Here is a 6,025-nt window from a genome sequence, read left to right as displayed (position 1 = left end):
TCACATATTTCACTAAGTACTTTTATTTTTATTTTTAACAATCTTGAAAATACCTTTTACCTCAATCACTTTCTCTGTTCCTGATAGCTTATTTGACTTTGTTAACTTTAACTGAAACAAACACATTCAGTTTACTAGTGCAATGCTGAAAAAGCATTTTACATCGGATGATATCAAAATACAAATATGTTTGGTTTCCTACTGCCACGTTAAAATGCATGTTGTGGAAGAGGGCCCCCCCCCAATATATATAAAACTCAGCAATCCTCATCAATTTTCAGTGCATTTCTGAGTATAGAACATTCAACAGTCATTTCAGGTTATAGCATACAGTTTCAATTCAGAAATATTAAGTGCTACTTGAAGGTAGTAACTAATATTTTGATCTTTAAGAAAATAAGACTCTTCTCCTGTTAGGCATGGTTGGCTTCTCCGTGCACTTCCATTAGTTTGCTGTTGCATCGAACCTAAACCATCAGTGAATTTAGAATGAGAGAAAAGCTAAAAAGCAGGATTGTTTCGATTTGGCTACTAACTGTTTAGGCAATGGGAAGATTAAATTAATTTAAAATGATAAGAAAAATGTTCAGGAAGCATTTTCAGCTATAAAATATTTAAGTATTTTAGATATAAAGAACAAATAAAGAGACAATTAAAAGTAAAACATTGCCCTGGCAGTGCTAGAGTGTCAACCCAGCATGTGGCTGTCCCAGGTTCAATTCCCAGTTAGGGCACACGGGAGAGGAGACCATCTGCTTCTCTACCTTTCCCCTGCCCCTTCCTTCTCTCTTCCCTTTCCGCAGCCATGGCTCAGTTGATTTGAGCATATTGGCCCAGGTGCTGAGGATGGCTTGCTGATTTGAGCATCAGCCCCAGGCATGGTTGCCCTGTGGATCCCTGTTGGGGTGCACGAAGGAGTCTGTCTGTTTATCTCCCCTTCTCACATTTAGAAAAGAGTGAAAATAAAAGTAAAACAGTGATGTTTGACAAAAAAGCAAAAGCAATACAGTCTTTTCAAGTGTTGCTAGAACAAGCAGGTATTCACATGCAAAAAAAATGAATCTAGACACAGAACTTACACCTTCACAACAGAAATTTTAATGTAAAATGCAAAACTATAAAACTTCTAGAGGGTTAGATAAAAGAAAATATAAATGACTTTGGGTTTGGAGATGACATTTTTATCTACAACATCTAAAGCATGATCAATACATAAATAATTGATGTTGCACATAATTAAAATAAATAACTTCTGTTCTGTAAAAGACTCTATGAAGAAAATAAGAAGACAAGCCACAGAGTAGGAGATAATATTTACAAAATATGCATTTATATAGGACTCTTATTCTAAATGTACAAAAACACTCAGCAATTAGAAAACAACCAACCTGATTAAATTAGGTCAAAGATCTTAACAAATCCTCACCAATAAAGATGCACAAGGAACAAATAAGTAGATGTCAACATGTTCAACATCATATGTCATAAGAAAAATGAAAATTAAAACAGTGAGATATTACCAAATACCTACTGAAGGATGAAAATCCGTAACACTGACTACACCAAATGCTGGCAAAGATGTAGATTAACAAGAACTCTCATTCACTGATGGATGGTGGGAATGCAGAACTGTCAAGTAATTTTGCAAGATAGTTTTGCAGTCCACATAAAACTAAATATACTCTTACTATATGACCCAGCAAGTGAGCTCCTTAGTATTTACTCAAATGAGTTGAAAACCTATGTCTATACAATAATTTGCACACAGATGGTTATAGTAGCTTTCTTCATAATTGCCCCAAACTAGAGGCAACCAAAATGTCCTTCAGTAAGTAAATGAGTAAATTAACTATGGTACATCCAGCAAGGAAATGAAATTCAGAACTAAACATTAATGAGCTATCAAGTTATATATATATAAAGGGACCTCAAAAGCACACTGCTAAGCAAAAGAAGGCAATCTGTAAAAGCTACACACTATATGATTCCAAATATATGACATTCTGGCAAAGGCAAAACTATGGACATAGTAAAAAGATAACTGGTTTTCAGGAGTAGGGGAGAGGGAGAATGTATAGGCAGAGCATGTAAAATTTTTAGGGCAGAGAAACTGTTCTGGTAAATATATGTCATTATATCTTTGTTAATTCCCCCATAGAATGCACAACCTCAAGAATGAGGTCTAATGTAATCTATGGACTTTGGATAATAATGATCAATTGTTACAAATGTACTACTCTGTGGGGAATGGTAATAGTGAGGAGTCATGAGTGGGAGGCGGGGAGTATATTCTATAATAGTTTCCACTCATTTTGATGTGAATATAAAACTGCTCTAAAAAAATGAAATCTTTTTAAAAGGTAAAGTAGCAAAATCTAACTTGATAAAAATTAGTTAAAAGGTAATTCCACAAAGAAATGAAAAATTTTGTAAGATAACCATATAAAGAGGCAGCTTTGGGTTCATTCAGTTGAAGGGGAGAATAAGTTTCAAAAAAATTTTTTTTATTTATTTATTATAGAGAGGGGGAGAGAGAGGGAGGGAGAGAGAGAGAGAGAGAGAGAGAGAGAGAGAGAGAGAAGGGGGAGGAGCAAAAAGCATCAACTCCCATATGTGCCTTGACCAGGCAAGCCCAGGGTTTTGAACCAGCAACCTCAGCGTTTCCAGGTTGATGCTTTATCCACTGCGCCACCACAGGTCAGGCCTCAAAAAAATTTTTAAATAGATGCATGTCACATGTCATAGAAAGAAATAAAAGTAGATCAACAAAATCAGTATCAAGTACAGGCCCATCTTAGAGAAAATAAAAACTTCTGAAGTCATGTCCTCTAAGTTACACAATTAGAAGCTGGAATAAGTTTTTACATTAAAAGAACAAGTTAACAAGTATTTAAAAAACTAGAAAAACAAAAGGCATATTATAATGTTTTTTTAGTACAAGAATGAAGAAAGGATAAAGTTACTTGGATCTTCTCCAAATGAACTTCACACTGAAAAGAGCAAAACAAACATGAAAAATAGACAAATTCCAAGATAGAGAAGAATATAGTATTAGTTCACCTTGGCACTTAGTTTATAGATTTGTGCCATGACTACTTACATAACAGGGAACTGAAAAAATAAATAAAGCGATATTGTAGAATCACTGTTCACTACATTTTGGGTGTAATGAAAAATAGAAAATATACAGGACAGATAAATATTACCCTAGAAGTTTTTCTTTTTAATCATTTTTATGCACATCTAACAAATGTAAATTTTTCCCAATGGAAAGCATGTTTAAAAAGTGGTGGGAAGACAAAAGTGCATGCATTTTGCTACTATATATATATATACAAAAGTATGTAGTTTTATGATTGTTTGTATGGAAAATACTATAGTAATCAATAAAAAAGAATATAAAAACAAACTGTGTTTCATGTACTCACAACTCTAAACTGACTTTCACCTCACTCTTTCTCCTTCTGCAGATTGTGAACTTCTTTTTTACAAAAGTAGCCAAGAAAAAGCTCCCTGCAATGTTGGAATGAGACCGTTTGCAGTGGCTGATAGGTTAAAATAGATAAACTCTAAGGTATCTTTCATATTTTAGCTAACAAGTTCTATGAAATCATCATTGTCAATGCCATCTTTATTATTATAAGGAAGCATATGCCATATGCCATATGCCATATCCATGTTAAAATTTACATAAACATAAATTTATTATGCAGAAAACTGAAACAGGCAGCTCCGTTTCAGTCTCAGAACAGGCGCTTTAATACTGGATAACTTTCAATGTCTCAAATCTTTGCTTTTTTCATTCTTGTCTCAACACTTATACGTTAAGCAAACAAGTATAAGCTTTTTAAATCAGTTAGATAAATGATGGCAAGAAGGTGGTACAATTACATCACCCTTAATTTTTATATAAAATATAGATAACTTGATATTTTTAGTATATCAGATGGTTTAGTAAGCCATATGCTTGTCATCCATTTTAATTAATAAAATGATATTTAGGAACCTTTCACAAGAAAGTTTAACTGTTGTATTGGAGTATCTCCTATTAATCTCACCCCCCTACACCACCTAAAGAAACACTACCAGCATCAGTACCTTCATAATAATTATATCTTTCACAAGTGTGTGCTTATTGTGTCACTCTGGGAGGAGACTGAATTAGGAGAAGACTGGACAAAGTTGGTTTACAAAAATTATAAACAATCTCTTCCTTCGATAGACTTAACTGGTAATACACATGACCAAGTAAATTTCTTAGTAATCTGTCTGATAAGCAATCTCCTCAGTTTTGAATAAAAGCATCACAGTTAAGGTATATGGTTGCTAAAACATAAATGCTTATTGAAGTATAATTACCACTTTATAAACACAAAAGGTACTTTAATAAATATTTTTAAAAAGTGAATGAGATCTACCTCTTAGTTATCTACTGAAAGAGCACACATAATAAATTGCAATCTCCTATAGCCAGTGCTCAAAACTATAGGACAAATATACAGGTATAGAAAATAATAAATTGTTAAACATACTGATATAATTATGATGTACAAAATCCAAGTTACAGTTCTGGAAGTGGTCTGTAATTTCTAGTTTTAGGTATATGAACAATAAGAGTAAATTATTAAAATAAGAATATTATCTGTCAACATGAATTATGATTAGGACAAAATAAGGCAAAAGTTGTTAAATATGAAGCAGAAAGTACAATCCTTAGCTACTCATACAAGTTTAAGTTTCTGCGCAATATGTTGTTGGGTATGATTGATATTCCATGTGGTTTTTATTGTATTAAAACTACAGGAAAAGATTTTTCTTTTTAAATTTTTTAATTTATTGATTTTAATGAGAGAAGAAGGGAGAGAGAGAGAAAGAGATAGGAACATTGACCCAATTCTGTATGTGCCCTGACCAGGGATGGAACCGGCAACCTCTGTGTTTTGGGAGATGTTCCAACTAATCAAGCTATCTGACCAGGAAAATGCAGGCAAGATTTTTCTATGCATCCAAAAGCAACATTTTGATACCTACAGATTGAGGACAGTTTCAATAAGAGATGGTAGCTAGAAAAACAGGAACCAACATAGGCAGAAGAATCTAGGCTAACATCCAGTCAAGGAAACAAGTAACTCAAGGAAAATGAGTAAGAAAGTATTTTTAAAAAATCAAATACAATTAAACTTAAAAAAAAACAACCTAACATTTTTATGACAAACAATAGCACAGTCAACATTACTGTGTATCTCCCTAGCCCATTTATATATATTTTTTAATTTATTCACATAATTGATCCCTGGTATGCTTAAAAATTACTAAAAGTCACACAGCAATTCAGTCAATTCTCCATAAAGTCAGAATCTGAGCAATCTCATATTTTAATTTACTAATTTATTTCCTAGCTTGCATTACCAGTATAACATGTTTTAAATTTCCTCCCTTATCTGACTGGCTGAACACGTCACTAGCGTCTGGTGTCAGTTTGTTATTTTTGATCAGATGATTAGCTGCTGGTCAAAAACATTATTTCTCTTTAACTTTTGAAGACTTCAGAGTAAACAACATGCAAAAGAGATATAAGTTAGGATGCTATTATCATAGGCTAGGAACATCCAGAAAACAAAAGACATAATTATTTCTCAACTCTTTTGAAAGGCAAATATTTAACATATGTCTAAACATCAAATTGATGAAATAATAGGTACTGATCTGTGACAATGATTTAAAACATTTCCTAATGCTACTTTTTATATTAGATATTAATTGAAAAAGGACACTACCATAAATCACTCTTTTACAATAAAAGCAAGTGATTTCCTCTCTACCCAGGCAGTAAGCCAGTGTCACTTTGCTTCAATGTGGCAATCACGGGTATGCCCAAGGTACCTATCTCTAAAGTGTCAGGTTGTAGAACTAAATTAAAAAAGATAACACAACTTCATAAGGACTAAAGCCCTCAGGGCAGATCCACAGTAAATCAATCAATCAATCAATTAATCAAACAAACAAATCAATATCTGCCTTTATG

This window comes from Saccopteryx bilineata, chromosome 4 (genome assembly GCF_036850765.1).
Source record: "Saccopteryx bilineata isolate mSacBil1 chromosome 4, mSacBil1_pri_phased_curated, whole genome shotgun sequence".
NCBI lineage: Eukaryota > Metazoa > Chordata > Mammalia > Chiroptera > Emballonuridae > Saccopteryx > Saccopteryx bilineata.
The sequence above is the reverse complement of the archived record's forward strand: the minus strand, read 5'-3'. Positions refer to the sequence as shown.